General features: G+C 45.1%; 2 long non-coding RNA genes across 2 annotated transcripts; one reads left to right on the forward strand and one right to left on the reverse strand.

Moving 5' to 3' along the window:
• Positions 1-359: 359 nt before the first annotated feature.
• Positions 360-14,338, reverse strand: LOC141153348 (uncharacterized). Its single transcript, XR_012247291.1, has 4 exons — positions 14,246-14,338; positions 810-971; positions 644-739; positions 360-563 (listed from the first exon to the last, which is right to left on the reverse strand). It is a non-coding gene; the product is annotated as an uncharacterized lncRNA (long non-coding RNA).
• Positions 5,301-6,089, forward strand: LOC141153347 (uncharacterized). The gene is made up of 4 exons (XR_012247290.1): positions 5,301-5,398; positions 5,478-5,639; positions 5,710-5,805; positions 5,886-6,089. It is a non-coding gene; the product is annotated as an uncharacterized lncRNA (long non-coding RNA).
• Positions 14,339-17,192: the final 2,854 nt, after the last annotated feature.

The following is a 17,192-nucleotide window of genomic DNA, read 5'->3' on the forward strand; positions in this document are numbered from 1 at the left end:
GCCATGCCTGCAACTGCGTCTGTGGACGACATCCTGCCGACTACACCAAATGTTACAAGGCTCGGATGCCGCACACAGCAGCAGAGAGTATGGCAGAGGTTTAATTCAAGATTTGGTTTCTCCACGCAGGGAGTGTAAATTTAAGTAACACAACAATAAAACAGTAAAATCGGACAATAAACGATTGTGAGGTATTATATGTGTAAAAGGCGCTTATCAGGCTAACTACTACCAATGGCAGCGATAATTGTGGACAGGGAACCACTAATGTCCGTAGTAGATACACTACAATAAAATAACTGTTCTATAGTAAAAATCGCGCTATCGGTAGTGAAAAAGAGATCAGGAGAAGAGTACTATTATTTTATAAAAATAAGATTTATTTGTTTGGATGCTAGCAATAAAAACTTAATAAAATACAGGATTTAATACAGGATTTAAAAGACGAGTGTAGACAACAATATTTCGATTGGGGTAAAAGAACTAATGGTATACAAGGTGTAATAAATAGTAAAATCCAGCGGTTAATCTGGTGTGGTAAAATGCCTGTGGTGGCTTGGTACCTGGAAAGAAGAGGAGTTTGGTTAGGGCTATTGTTCTCTAGTAATGAATATGCTTAGCTGGCTGTGGATCTGTTACTCACCAGGTATCAGAGTGGGTAAAGTGCAGGTGTGCACTAGGGCTGTGGTCCCTCAGGATTCTTAGAGTGGGGCGTGGTCCTGAACGCTTTGTTATGCTCCTGGAGATTTAATGATATGGGGTTAGTGCTGTTAGCTCTGGGTAGGTAGATAGTGGGGTTAGCGACTTACCCACGGAGGAGCTGTTCTGCTTTTGGAGATTGCTTGTTAGCACTCCCTCAGTGGGGGGTGCAGCAGGAGGCTCTGGATTGTATCTCACTTTGTTGCAGAGATGTGACAGGGGGGCTTTTTGATTGCCAGTAGGCGTAGTAACGCTTGAGGATACTCAATGTCCTGTATATAGATATGGAGGAAGGGTTAGGAACTGAGGAATACAGGAATAGTCCACAGTGTGGTAAACCTAGATGTTTACCTGTGCGTGATTATCAGTGGTATGACAGGAAAGAAAGAATAGAAAATATACAATTCTTTTTTAATAAAACCCAAAAAAAACCTGCAAACACTAACCCAGAAACCATCCTACAAATAAAAAAATCGCTTAGAACATTAGAACAACTATTACTAAAAGAGATGAGGGACTTATGGGAAGTCGCCACCCTCGAACACTACCTGGCCTTCAATATCATACCATCAGGTCTGGTAGTGACCAAAGCCCTATCAGGCGACATAGGAGACCCAACCACCTTGGAAGAATGGAACTCCATGTTCCATGAATTCTCCAAACAAACTGTCCGATTTATAATTAACAAAAGAAAAAACAGCTCATGGAAAATAAAACTAAAATTAATTCACTATTCAATGAAATAAAACCACACCAAAATCATCCTGATATTCTAAACCTAACCAATAGTATTAAAAATAGAATCAACCAGAAAGAGCAAGATATAGTCGAAAAGAAACGAGCCAAATTTGGTAGAGATGCAGTACCTCTCACCACCCACCTCCCCAGTAAAGAACCACTAAACTTCTTCGAAACCTTGGATGAAGTGGTTGGTAGCCCAAACAATTCACTTATTTCTATTGATCAAATTTCCATTTACCCCACATCCGAAACAGATTCTCCACCAAATCATAATGAACCAGGCCCAAACCATACTGATCTTAATCCACTAGACCAACCTACCCCGCTTAGCACGCATAATAGATTCTCACCCTTACTTACTACTACTGTAGAGACACCTAATCCAACCACTCCACCCCCAGAAACACCATCATTACAACCAGATAAAACCCTCCCCCTAACAGCAACCCCCATCCCAACTTCTACCACCATCTTACAACCATTGATACGCAAACATAACAGCAAGGTGGATTTTTTTCGGATGGCCACAAGAAAAAACGCAAAAGAGGCACTAGGGGAGGGAAACTCACCCAAAAGAAAAAGAATAAACCCAAAGAAATAAATGGACACAAGTCCATCTATAATCTAAGCAAATATCAACTGACACAGAATGAAACTGCAGTCCTTAATAAAGGCCTAAAATATGCCCCAGCAACACAACTCGACAAATTCCAAGCGTATATAGGTATAAAAAAATTCATGCGACAACTGGCTATAAAGAAATACTATATGAAGAAGGAACACGCCCCAGAGACACTCTGCTCAGAGGAATCACCAAAATTCAGACACACTATACTTAAAAACAAATCTAACTTCCACCCTCTTCAAGAGTATTCAGAGGCCTTCAATACCTTTGAAAAAAACGTTACAGACGATATCCGCAGAATCAATAACAAACAATGCACCAAATACAAGAATAACCTCACCAAACTAGAAGTTCGCGCCATGAAACAATTACAAATAAATAATGAAATAATAATCCGACCAGCTGACAAAGGAGGTGGCATAGTTATTCTGGATCAAGAATACTATCACAAGGAATCACTTAGACTCTTGGGCGACTCTAGAACCTATCAGATCCTCCCCTCTAATCCAACCAACCATTACCAAAAGGAACTACGGAACCTAACCTTAAAAGGACTCCAAAATGGTTACATCAATAAAAATGAATTTGATTATGTTAATATTCAACACCCCAGACTAGCCGCCTTTTACCACTTATCAAAAATCCATAAAAACATTAATAACCCTCCAGGAAGACCCATCATCTCCGGTATTCAATGCCTGACATCAAATCTCTCCAGACTAGTAGATCACCACCTACAGGAGTTGGTCCCAACACTCCCATCCCATTTAAAAGATAGCAAACATGCTATCCGCATACTCAACAACACCCCATGGGATAACCACTATATCCTAGGAACCATGGATATAACGTCACTATACACAAACATCCAACATACCAAAGGATGTGAAGCCTCCCTCCATTTTCTCGAACAAATAATGCCTTCAGAACAAAGTACATTCATTATAGACTGCATGTCCTTCATCTTAACACATAATTACTTTCTCTACGAGGGGGACTACTACTCCCAGCAGTGGGGCACCGCCATGGGCACTAGGTTCGCACCCAGCTATGCCAACCTCTATGTTGGCAGGTGGGAATCCCTAGTCATTCATCCTGGAGGCAAACTACATGCGAACCTGGTCCTATGGCGGAGATTCATTGATGACATATTATTCATCTGGTCAGGCGACAAACCCTCCCTGGATCTATTTATACAGGAACTAAACAAAAATGAATTCTTTTTAGAATTCACATCTACCACTAGCTCCACTGCAATCAACTTTCTAGATCTCAATATTTATATCGAAAACAATTCCATTCAGACTCGTACATACCACAAACCCACTGATGCCAATGGCTATATTCCGCTAGACAGTTGCCATCTTCCAAACTGGCTACTTAATGTCCCCCGCAGCCAATACCTGCGCCTCCATAGGAACTGCTCCAAACAGGAAGACTTCAACAATGAGGCAGATTCACTCACGGAAAAATTCTTGGAAAAAGGATATAATGCTCAGTTTCTTAAAAATACTAAAGAAAAAATAGCTGCAATACCAAGACAAAACCTCTTAACTGATACAAACACCACAAAATCAACACGAACCAATCCCAATCCCAATATAATCATGCCCATCATTACCCCTTACTCCGCCAATACGCACATTTTTAAAAAAAAATTGTGGAAAAACACTGGCATACACTAAAGGACGACAAAATCATTGGCGATCAAATACCCAATAGGCCCAGGCTCATATTCAGGAAAGCACGGAACCTAGGATCACTCATAGCCCCCACCGTAAAAAATAATATCATCACAAAAAAACAGTCACACCTTTTCAACAAAAAATTACAGGGTTCTTTCCATGCCAAAAATGCAAAATATGCAAAACCCTGAAACCAGCCAAATCACACACTGTCAATTACCGCAAAGAGTCCTATCCCATCACAGACTTTGTCACATGTACCACTACGGGGGTTATCTATGGACTAATGTGCCCTTGTGAAAAAATGTATATAGGCCGGACTAAAAGAGCAATGGGCACTAGAATTAATGAACATCTGAGGAATATTAAAAATAAATACATGGGCCACCCCCTGTCAAAGCATTTTGCGGACAAACATAAAGGATCCATCAAAGGAATTAAAGTGATAGGCATACAAATAGTTCACAAACATTGGAGACAGGGTGATTTTATCAAACATATGTCAAGAAAAGAAAGCGAGTGGATTTTTAAATTAAACACCTTGAGACCATGGGGTCTTAACAGCGAAATTGAGCTATTCGCTTTCAATGACTGATAGTTACCATGACAACGCCACCAACAGCGTACCGTTGCCATGACGTCATTATAGACAGGTATATAAAGGACTCCACCTACTGGGCCAGACTATCCCTGATGAAGACAGCCGTCAGCTGTCGAAACGCGTTGGAATTGACTGACCCAGCAGAGAAGGCACCCACAGGCATCCGTCCTCAATACACGCTGCACACCACGTGTCAGCGCGTCTCTCTGCCTCTCGCGCGCTTCCAATAGAACGCGCCCCCTCACCTTCTCCGCCCCTCCTCTCCTGCTCCACTTACCCGGAAGCCCGCGAGTAGCGGCGGTCACCGGCCGGGACCCCGCTCTCGCCCCGGGCCCCACAACTCCTTGACATCTCCGCAGGACTACGGACCGTAAGTACTCTGGGCCACGGCCCCCACCGCTTATGACACACGCCACCACAAGGACCAAAACCACACATACTCACCTCTTTATTACCGACAGGATTCCAGGAACGCGGCCTGCCTGACTCCACACGAGTAGGGACCGTGCCTGAAAACCGGACTCCACAACCATAGACCTTGCCCGGATATCTACTACACAGCCTGCCACCAAAGCCTTCCACCTACTTGAATATACTTACCCAGACCAGGCCTCCTGCCACATTTGCAGCCGGTCCCCTGCTGCACCTCAGCGTCCAGGGACAAGACCCACTGCTACTTAGCCAGTAAACTACTCAGCCAGAGCCTCCTGCTGCACCTACCACTAGGCTGAACCCTCTTGCAGAACCTCCTGAACACCTTCCCTTGATTTAGGCCTTCAGCCACAGATAAAGAAGGTGACTGACCATTTCACACCTGGACCCTAAACAAGGTAATCAACCGGACTTACTTATATTGTGGCTTATTGTTTGTATACCTCAGCTCCTAACTCTCCCTCCCCATCTATATACAGGACATCAATTATCCTTGAGTGCCACAACGCCCCCTATCACCCAGCAACCAGTAGCCTCCTACTACATCTCTGCTCAGAGACAGATACAATCCAGAGCCTCCTGTTGCACCCCTGGATTACTGATAATCACGCACAGGTAAACATCTAGGTTTACCACACTGTGGACTATTCCTGTATTCCTCAGTTCCTAACCCTTCCTCCATATCTATATACAGGACATTGAGTATCCTCAAGCGTTACTACGCCTACTGGCAATCAAAAAGCCCCCCTGTCACATCTCTGCAACAAAGTGAGATACAATCCAGAGCCTCCTGCTGCACCCCCCACTGAGGGAGTGCTAACAAGCAATCTCCAAAAGCAGAACAGCTCCTCCGTGGGTAAGTCGCTAACCCCACTATCTACCTACCCAGAGCTAACAGCACTAACCCCATATCATTAAATCTCCAGGAGCATAACAAAGCGTTCAGGACCACGCCCCACTCTAAGAATCCTGAGGGACCACAGCCCTAGTGCACACCTGCACTTTACCCACTCTGATACCTGGTGAGTAACAGATCCACAGCCAGCTAAGCATATTCATTACTAGAGAACAATAGCCCTAACCAAACTCCTCTTCTTTCCAGGTACCAAGCCACCACAGGCATTTTACCACACCAGATTAACCGCTGGATTTTACTATTTATTACACCTTGTATACCATTAGTTCTTTTACCCCAATCGAAATATTGTTGTCTACACTCGTCTTTTAAATCCTGTATTAAATCCTGTATTTTATTAAGTTTTTATTGCTAGCATCCAAACAAATAAATCTTATTTTTATAAAATAATAGTACTCTTCTCCTGATCTCTTTTTCACTACCGATAGCGCGATTTTTACTATAGAACAATAAACGATTGTGCTTTAACTATAACACGGAAAGGATGAACAATACGGCGCAGTCCCAAAAGCTCAGGCTGAATAAGAGAAGGTAGATTACTGGAGGCTTGCACTTATCTGTCCTTTAGCGATAACTACGTCCGTCTTCAGACACTCACTCCGGAGGGTGTCCGTCTTCTGGCGGCAGTGGGCGGTCTCGGGTCTCACCCACTGGCCCCCCAGTCCTTTGACCACATGACAGCGGTCACGACCCCTTTAGGAGCCGTAGCAAGCTCCTCCAGCGTACAACAAACTGCGTTAGGATCACTAATCCCGGGTGCATCCTCACCCGTAGGTCACCGTCAGATGTCTGGAAAACTGTGGCGATGCAGGTAACTGAACGATCACTTTCTGTAGGCCCGGTACAGACCGCACGCCCCTTGTTTTGCGGCAAGCTGTGTCACCCGTTCGTCCGTAACCGCAGACAGGTCAGCACGTCTCTCTCTCGTTGTCGGCATATCAGACTGTTTCTCCCCAACTGCCGGTCTGCTCTCCACAACCAACTGTCTCTTTCGCGCGAGCCCAGACACCTGACTTCCTCTCTTCCGTCCCTCTCCTCTGTCCCCCAGCACTGTCCAGGAAGTCCCCCGTGCACTCTTAATCCCGTCCCCTGGCAACACTGGGCAGGACCCTGGCAGTTCCGGCGCCGGAGCTCCGCACCTGTCCCTAGGCAAGTCTTCCTTCTTACAGTCTATCCCTGAAGGGACACTGCGCCTCATACGCACTCCCTGTGTAATATTGTACTTAAAAAGTGGATTCTTTTTGTTTCCAGTTTTGAGGCGATTGTCTCATGAGGATGAAAGATGACGGGGAGTTGACTTGTTCTGCAGCATTTTTCGATAGAAATTTGTGATGCGCCGTTCCTCCATTATTCCTAAAAGATAGTTACCCCAATAGATAGACACCCTAATGCATTGACTCCTGGGTGTTTCCACTTAGGAGATAGAAGTCTTATACAGGCTGAAACTGTCCAATCAGAACTGCCAGGGGAAATCATCACACTCCGGTGTCAATGTATCCATAAATATTCAGGAGGAGTAACAGAGGAACATCACAGCGCGGGGAAAAAAGCCTCATGATTGATGTTTCATGGGGCATCTAAGTTTTTACTAAAACAGACACATTTGAAAAGGGAACAGACACTTTAAATGTTGTGGATACCTTCAGATTTTTTTTGTCAGTTAAATACATGGATTTTGGGCTCGTTCATGTGGCTATAAATCAGCTGAGAAAAGACAGATAAAGGAGCTGCAAACTCCAAGGCAGAATGTAATATTCAAGAAAATATTTTAAAAAGGGGAAATGCAAAGACCTGGAACTTTAGGAAAACTGATTGCAGCAAATTAAGGGAAAAGCTTAATTATAGACTGGGACCATGTCATGGTAACTGAGGATACCGAACGTAAATGAGGCATGTTTAAGGAAATACTACTAGAATCCTGTAGAAAACCTATACCCTTTGGTAATAAAATGTCCAGGAACAAAAAGAAACCATTATGGATAAATAAAAGAGTACAGAGTTTAATAAGACAAAAACAAAAAGCCGAGAAATCAGAAATAGCATTTCAGGAGTATAAAGATCTCAATAAGAAATGTAAAAAAAGAAATCAAGCTGCAAAGTTATCTACAGAGAAACAAATCACCAGCGACATTAAAATAAATCACAATTTTTTTTTTATAAATACCTCAAACCCAAAATGAAAAAAAAATAGATGGTATCGGCTACTTAAAAGATGATAAGATAATTATAGAGGACAAAGAAAAGGCTGAGATAATAAACAGGCACTTATCATACATGTTCACCAATGATCTGTCTGTTCCAGGGATCATTCAACAGGGCAAAAATCCAAGTTCACCACCTGATCTAACTAGTTTAAAGCAGGCGTACTTCTTACTGCGTTAAAGCGCAGCTGTCAGCAGGATTGTGCTTAGTAAACTACATACACTGTCAGGTGGGCGTCATTACAATGAGTAAAATGATACCTTTGATGATGAAATCCGTCCAGTGATTCTTCTGTAATCTTTATTTTCAGTTCTGCCATAATGATATGCTCGTGCTCTGGTCTCTCATTACGTATTCATGTATTCCTATCTCTGGCCTCTGACAGGTCACTGTGTTTTCAGTCACCTGCCTACTGTTTTAAATATTGACTGCGTAATTTCTGTTTAAAAGTGAAAATTTACATCCCCCCAACATGGCCGCCGCAGCCCGCGCATGTGCAGCAGCATCTTTTGGTTGCAGAGATGCTACTGCGCACGCACGGGAGTCATTTTGCTAGAGGAAAAAGAAATTTGTCTGCAACAATATGGCCCCCGCCGCCCGTGCATGCACAGTAGCATTTCTCGATCGCCGAGAGATGCTACTGCGCATGCGCCACCATATTGCTGCACCCAAATTCTTTTTCCTGAAGCAAAATGGCTCCCGTGCGTGAGCAGTAGCATCTCGGCAACCAAAAAAATGCTACTGCGACAGCCAAATTGGGAGATGTAAATTTTCACTTTTGTACAGAAATTACACAGTCAATATTTAAAATAGTAGGCAGGTGACTGATAACACAGTGACCTGTCAGAGGCCAGAGATAGGAATACATGAATACATAATGAGAGACCAGAGCACGAGCATATCATTATGGCAGAACTGAAAATAAAGATTATAAAAGAACCACAGGATGGATTTCATCATCAAAGGTATCATTTTACTCAGTGTAACGGCGCCCACCTGACAGTGTATGTGGTTACTGCGCACAATCCTGCTGACAGCTGCGCTTTAACATTAAAAGAAGTACGCCTGTGTACTTCTGATACTGAGGGAGCTGAGCTCGGTAATTGACAGACCGATGTATCTCATATTCTTAGACTCCCTTGTAACAGGGTTGGTGCCACAGATTGGAGGAGGCTAACGTGGTACCGATATTTAAGAAAGGTAAGAAGGTGGATCTAGGGCAACTACCGTCCAGTAAGTCTGACATCAGTAGTGTGTGACATACAGTACAGACCAAAAGTTTGGACACACCTTCTCATTTAAAGATTTTTCTGTATTTTCATGACTATGAAAATTGTACATTCACACTGAAGGCATCAAAACTATGAATTACCACATGTGGAATTATATACTTAACAAAAAAGTGTGAAACTACTGAAAATATGTCTTATATTCTAGGGTCTTCACAGTAGCCCCCTTTTGCTTTGATGACTGCTTTGCACACTCTTGGCATTCTCTTGATGAGCTTCAAGAGGTAGTCACCGAAAATGGTCTTCCAACAATCTTGAAGGAGTTCCCAGAGATGCTTAGCACTTGTTGGCCCTTTTGCCTTCACTCTGCGGTCCAGCTCACCCCAAACCATCTCGATTGGGTTCAGGTCTGGTGACTATGGAGGCCAAGTCATCTGGCGTAGCACCCCATCACTCTCCTCCTTGGTCAAATAGCCCTTACACAGCCTGGAGGTGTGTTTGGGGTCATTGTCCTGTTGAAAAATAAATGATGGTCCAACTAAACGCAAACCGGATGGAATAGCATGCCGCTGCAAGATGCTGTGGTAGCCATGCTGGTTCAGTATGCCTTCAATTTTGAATAAATCCCCAACAGTGTCACCAGCAAAGCCCCCCACACCATCACACCTCCTCCTCCATGCTTCACGGTGGGAACCAGGCATATAGAGTCCATCTGTTCACCTTTTCTTCGTCACGCAAAGACACGGTGGTTGGAACCAAAGATCTCAAATTTGGACTCATCAGACCAAAGCACAGATTTCCACTGGTCTAATGTCCATTCCTTGTGTTCTTTAGCCCAAACAAGTCTCTTCTGCTTGTTGCCTGTCCTTAGCAGTGGTTTCCTAGCAGCTATTTTACCATGAAGGCCTGCTGCACAAAGTCTCCTCTTAACAGTTGTTGTAGAGATGTGTCTGCTGCTAGAACTCTGTGTGGCATTGACCTGGTCTCTAATCTGAGCTGCTGTTAACCTGCGATTTATGAGGCTGGTGACTCGGATAAACTTTTCCTCAGAAGCAGAGGTGATTCTTGGTCTTCCTTTCCTGGGAATGTCCTCATGTGAGCCAGTTTCTTTGTAGCGCTTGATGGATTTTGCAACTGCACTTGGGGACACATTCAAAGTTTGCCCAATTTTTCGGGCTGACTGACCTTCATTTCTTAAAGTAATGATGGCCACTCGTTTTTCTTTACTTAGCTGCTTTTTTCTTGCCATAATACAAATTCTAACAGTCTATTCAGTAGGACTATCAGCTGTGTATCCACCAGACTTCTGCACAACACAACTGATGGTCCCAACCCCATTTATAAGGCAAAAAATCCCACTTATTAAACCTGACAGGGCACACCTGTGAAGTGAAGACCATTTCCGGTGACTGCCTCTTGAAGCTCATCAAGAGAATGCCAAGAGTGTGCAAAGCAGTCATCAAAGCAAAAGGTGGCTACTGTGAAGAACCTAGAATATAAGACATATTTTCCGTTGTTTCACACTTTTTTGTTAAGTATATAATTCCACATGTGGTAATTCATAGTTTTGATGCCTTCAGTGTGAATGTACAATTTTCAAAGTCATGAAAATACAGAAAAATCTTTAAATGAGAAGGTGTGTCCAAACTTTTGATCTGTACTGTATATGAGGGCGTTAGTATAAGAGACGACCTGCAGAGGTACAGTGCCATGTGCAAGTTTGGGCACCCCTGGTCAAAATTCCTGTTATTGTGAACAGTGAAGCAAGTTGAAGATTAAATGATTTCTAAAAGGCCTAAAGTTAAAGATGACACATTTCCTTTGCATTTTTAGGCCAAAATATATATGTAGCCTTTTTTGCAAAGCAGGAGAAGGCAATAAGAAGATATCAAAGTGTTTTCAAGTCGCCCTTTCCTCAGTTCGAAATGTAATTAAGAAATGGCAGTTACCATAAACAGTGGAGGTCAAGATAAGGTCTGGAAGACCAAGCAAAATTTCAGTGACAGCTGCCTGTAGGATTGCTAGAGAGGCAAATCAGAACCTCTGCTTGACTGCAAAAGACCTTCAGAAAGATTTATCAGACTCTGGAGTTGTGGTACATTATTCTACTGTTCAGAGACACCTGCACAAATATGGCCTTCATGGAAGAGTCATCAGAAGAAAACCTCTCCTGCGTCCTCACCATAAAATTCAGCGTCAGAAGTGCAAAAGAACATCTAAACAAGCCTGATGCATTGTGGAAACAAGTCCTGTGGACGATGAGGTGAAATAGAAGTCTGTGGCCACAATGATCACAGGTATGTGTGGAGAAAAAGGGCACAGAATTACAAGAGAAGAACATCTCGCCAACCATTAAGCATGGGGGTGGATCAATTATGCTTTGGGGTTGTGTTGCAGCCAATGACACGGGGAACATTTCATGGGTAGAAGGAAGAATGAATTCAATGAAATGTCAACAAATTCTTGATGCAAACGTAACACCATCTGTAAAAAAGCTGAAGGTAAAAAGAGGATGGCGCCTACAAATGGAGAATGATCCTAAACACACGTCACAATCCATAATAGATGACTTCAAAAGGCACAAGCTGAAGGTTTTACAATGGCCCTCACAGTCCCCTGATCTGAACATCCTTTAAAATCTGTGGCTAGACCTCAAAATAGCAGTATATGCAATACGGGCCAGGAATCTCACAGAACTGGAAGAAAATCCCTCAAACAAGAACTGATTCTTGTCTGGCTACAAAAAGCGTTTACAAGCTGTGATACCTGCAAAAGTGTGCGCTGCTAGGTACTAACCAAGCAGGGGGCACAAACTTTTGCATTTGCCCATTTTGTTATCTGTAATTTTTAAAATGTTAAAGAGAATAATATACCATATTTTTCGGACTATAAGACCCACTTTTTCTCCTCAAACTTGGGAGGAAAAAGGGGTGCGTCTTAAAGTCCGAATGTACCTGTTATAATGCTGACTGTGGTGTGGTGCGGGGCGGCGATGGAGTGGGTCTACATGGCAGGGATCGGCGGCGCCATGAATTCACTACGGCCGTACTAGACAGGAGGAAGTGGGTGGTCTCACGTCCAGATCACATGCTGCAGTGATGTTACAAAGAGGCAGGGCCGGGGGGAAGATTGGGTCGGGGGTCCCCGCACAGCACAAGGAGATGCTAGGAGTGTATCTCCTAGAATGCGGTATCTGAACTGAGTGAGCACCACCACAAGGTCTGCCCTCCGGAAGTGACACCCCACCCCCCATGGCCGGTGAAGAGCGACGGGTGAACCACCGGAGAGCTGGAGCCTGCGCAGAAGTGCAAGGAGCCCGCTCTGGTACGGAGCCACCATTCCTGACAAAACCAGCACGGATTCATGAAGGATCGGTCGTGTCTGACAACATGTTGGGTTTCTGTGAAGAGGAGAGTGCAGATCTGGATGGTGGATGCGGTTTATGTGATTTATCTGGACTCTGATCCTGCACCACATAACAGCCTTATACTGAAGCTCCAGGAGCCGGGACTGGGGGAACTATATGCCGATGGGTGAGGAACGGGCTAAATGATAGGAAACAAAGAGTCGCCATGAATGGCACGTTCTCTAAATGGGACATAGTCAGCAGTGGGGACCGCAGGGGTCTGTACCGGGAGCAGTGGAAACCCCAGAGATCTGTACTGGAAGCAGTGGGGGCCGCAGGGATCTGTACTGGGAGCAGTGGAAACCCCAGGGATCTGTACTGGGAGCAGTGGAAACCCCAGGGATCTGTACTGGGAGCAGTGGAAACCCCAGGGATCTGTACTAGGAGCAGTGGGGGCCGCGGGGATCAGTACTGGGAGCAGTGGAAACCCCAGGGATCAGTACTGGGAGCAGTGGAAACCCCAGGGATCAGTACTGGGAGCAGTGGAAACCCCAGGGATCTGTACTGGGAGCAGTGGAAACCCCAGGGATCTGTACTGGGAGCAGTGGGGGCCGCAGGGATCAGTAATGGGAGCAGTGGAAACCCCAGGGATCTGTACTGGGAGCAGTGGAAACCCCAGGGATCTGTACTGGGAGCAGTGGGGGCCGCAGGGATCAGTACTGGGAGCAGTGGAAACCCCAGGGATCAGTACTGGGAGCAGTGGAAACCCCAGGGATCTGTACTGGGAGCAGTGGAAACCCCAGGGATCTGTACTGGGAGCAGTGGAAACCCCAGGGATCTGTACTGGGAGCAGTGGAAACCCCAGGGATCTGTACTGGGACCGATTCTTTTTATCCCCTTTATTAATGGGGATGGGATTGAGAGTAAAGCCCCAATATATAACCTGCACCCCATACATTCAGCCTGCACCCCATGTACGCCCATATACAACCTGCACCCCATGTACCCCCACATACAGTATGCAACACCCTCCATATACAGCCTGCACCCCCCATATATAACCTGTACCCCTATATACAGCCAGCGCCCCATGTAACCCCTAAGCAGCCAGCACCCCATATACAACCTGCATCCCATGTACCCCCCATATACAGTATGCATCCCCCTCCATATATAACCTGCACCCCATGTACCCACATATACAGTATAACCTACACCCCATACATTCAGACTGCACCCCATGTACCCCCACATACAGCATGCACCCCCATATACAGCCTGCACCCCATGTACCCCCATATACAGCCTGCATGCCATGTAACCCCATATATAACCTGCACCCCATACATTCAGCCTGCACCCCATGTACCCCCATATACAGCCTGCACCCCATGTACCCCCATATACAGCCCGCACCCCATGTACCCTCACATGCAGCCTGCACCCCATGTACCTCCACATGCAGCCTGTACCCCATGTACCCCCACATACAGCCTGCACCCCATGTACCCCCATATACAGCCTTCACCCTCCCATATAGCTACTGCACCCCCATATACAGCCTGCACCCCATGTACCCCCATATATAGCCTTCACCCTCCCATATACCTACTGCACCCCCACATACAGCCTGCACCCCATGTACCCCCATATACAGCCTGCACCCTCCCATATACCTAATGCACCCCAATATACCTACTGCACCCCCATATACAGCCTGCACCCCTTATATAGAGACTGCACCCCATGTGCCCCTGTACCCCGATTACCTGTCACTTGTGCCCCATCTTGTCCTCCAGCTGCTGCTTCCTGCAGGGGAAACACTTCACTTCCTGCAATCACTACGATGGCTCCTCCCATACAAGTCACATGGTCATGATGTCATCACAGGTCCTTCACCTTTAGTATTTAGGCTGCGTGCCCATGATGCAGATTAAATGCATTTCTGCAGCGGAAACGCATTAAAATCGCTTGTTAAGTTGTCTGCCATGTTCCCCAATGATAATTTCCGCTGCGGATTATCATTGTGGATAAAAACGCAGCACTACCAATTATTGTGCGTAATTGCGGCGAAATCGCGCCCATTGACTTGCATTGAACCGCATCATATCCTCATGTATACATGTGCACATGCGGATGTTAAGTGGTTCAGTGCGCGGATGGTACCCGAGTCTGGAGAAGAGGAGACTCTCATACGACCCGGGTGCCATAGAACCTGCAAGTTAAAAAAGAATGTAAAGTAAAAAAAAAAAAAACATTCATACTCACCTCTCCGGCGGCCCCCGGTCTCCCCCCCGGCGGCGTCCTCTCTCCTCGGCGGCCGCGGTGTACTGCCAGGACCTGCGGTGACGTCATTTAGTCAGCTCATAGTCACGCGAACATCACCTGACCGCTGATCCTGGCGGTCACATGACCATCAGCTGACTAAATGATGTCACCGCAGGTCCTGGCAGAACACCGCGGGCCGCCGAGGAGAGAGGACACCACCGGGAGGAGACCGGGGGCCGCCGGAGAGGTAAGTAACAATGTTTTTTTTTTTTTTTTTTTACTTTACAATTCTTTTTTTTTGCTATAGGTGCAGTATTTTAAGCAGAAATCGCGGTCACACAATATAAATCCATGCCGGTTGCACTTATTTATATTGTGTGACCAACTTGTCAAGCACTTTTCCAAGTGATGCTCAAAATCGATTGGAAAAACGCTTGAAAAAACACATGCGGTCATGCTGAAAAAACTCTTCTCCCTGGCAGAAAAAAATGCATGTAAATCTGCATGCATGTTTCTGCCAGGGAGAGGAAAAAACTCTCAGGAAATTTCTGCTTAGAATCTGCATCGTGGGCACTTACCCTAATTCTTCCATCCTGGCAGGGAGTTTATTACTGCTGCTCTGCCCATGCAGCGCTCATCTCATCAACTGTCACCACCTCCCCCCTCCTATCCCCCACAAACTAAAACGGCGGTATTGACACCATGTCAATCAGAGAAAAAAGGGACAAATTTAGAAAATATTTATATATTTCATCAAGGTAGCGCCGCCCCCTGCAACCTGCCGCCCTAGGCCCCTTCCCCTTGGGTGCCTAATGGCGAATAAGGCCCTGACTATAACCTCTTTATACAAGGGCTGGATGATTTTCTCTGTACATAACATTGTTGGTTATAGATAATTTAGTGACAAAATGTATAATTGATGGAGAAAGGTTGAACTTGATGGACCGAGGTCTTTTTTTAACCTACATAACTATGGGCTCACTGACAGACTTCTAAGGCCCCCGTACACATCAGATGCTGATATCGGTGGGATCGGCCGACAGTCTCATGAGTATTGGGGGCTCCTGACTCTGCGCCGACAGATGAAGTCCAGGAGAGAAGGATTCGGCACAGCAGATTTCCCACCGACAATCTCTTAGTTTTCCAGTAGATAGGCCGCTGCCGGCAGAGTCTGGAGGGGACAGAAGCGTGATGGGTCTACCGGACTGATTGTACCAGAGACACATAAACCACCAGGCGACCAGGGCAAAATCCCCAGCAGCGTCCTGTGGCCCCAGAGGCGGACTGAGCCGTCCCAAGATCGTCCTGTACAGTACAGCCGCCTGATAAGCTGCATCTCTCAGCACATATTCACCAAGAGCAGCTTGATAATTACAAAGATAAAACTCTTCTGATTCTCAGATTACTGCTACTTTGATAAATAACCTTTAAAGATGCCGCTGCAGTCACTCATAATGCAAACGACTGGGAAGAGGTGAGTTCAGGGAGTCTGTGGCTCAGTATTTAATTACAAGCTGTACTCTACATGAAAGCATATGGTTAACGTTGCATGGAGCAATAGTTGTTTTTCATTATAAACACTTTGGAGAACATTCGCAGATCTCAAATAGAAAAAGAGAAAGCAAACAAAGAGAATAAATTAAAAAGAAAGCAGCCGGCAGAAGAAAACGAGTAAACAGGACGTGTTTGTTTCCTGGATATTTATGGAGAGGGATTCAGGGAAGGAAAAGGCTCAAAGGAGTTAAATGTCCTTGTGTCTGAAGAGCTGTTGGCTGTTGAGCCAGCTTGATAAGCTACATTGTGTTAGAAAGTATCTGCAGGTCCCCAAAGCTGAAGGATTACAAGATAATTACCTTCTTTGGCTGATTACCTGTCTCCTCCTGTAGCAATTCCTCAGCTCTTTGCTAATCTCCTAAAATCTTTCTTCTCTACTTACTTTTTCTTGTGCTATGGCAAAAAGAATTCCTGCACCTGACCTTGTGTTACTTTCTCTACCCGTCTAGACATAAATGGAAGAGATAGAGATTTCCCAGACATGACATCAGCACATGCGATGCTCCATCAAACCAATGTACAAGAAAAAACCCTGGATGTCACCAGGATGACGAAGCGGACATCCTGTAATTTTCTGTGTAGATGGTTCTTCCGCCTACTTCATATAAGGATGGACAAATATATGAGCCCAGTGTACTGACCAACTACTAGACTCTCGAGGAAGGTTGGAAACAGCTGAAACGCGTTGTGCTTTTTAATAAATTATTTTATTTAATTTTATGGCACAATTTTCATCCATTCTATCCGCTTCCAAAGGAACGCCATTCACCTCGTATCGCCATTCACCTAATATATCCTGGTTTCGCCATTCACCTGTTATCACCATTCTCCTGGCATCGCCATTCACCAGGTATCACTATTCTTCTGGTACCGCCATTCTCCTGGTATCACCAT

The sequence above is a fragment of the Phyllobates terribilis genome, unplaced genomic scaffold (genome assembly GCF_046119375.1).
Source record: "Phyllobates terribilis strain yellow unplaced genomic scaffold, ASM4611937v1 Scaffold_7__3_contigs__length_470593459, whole genome shotgun sequence".
NCBI lineage: Eukaryota > Metazoa > Chordata > Amphibia > Anura > Dendrobatidae > Phyllobates > Phyllobates terribilis.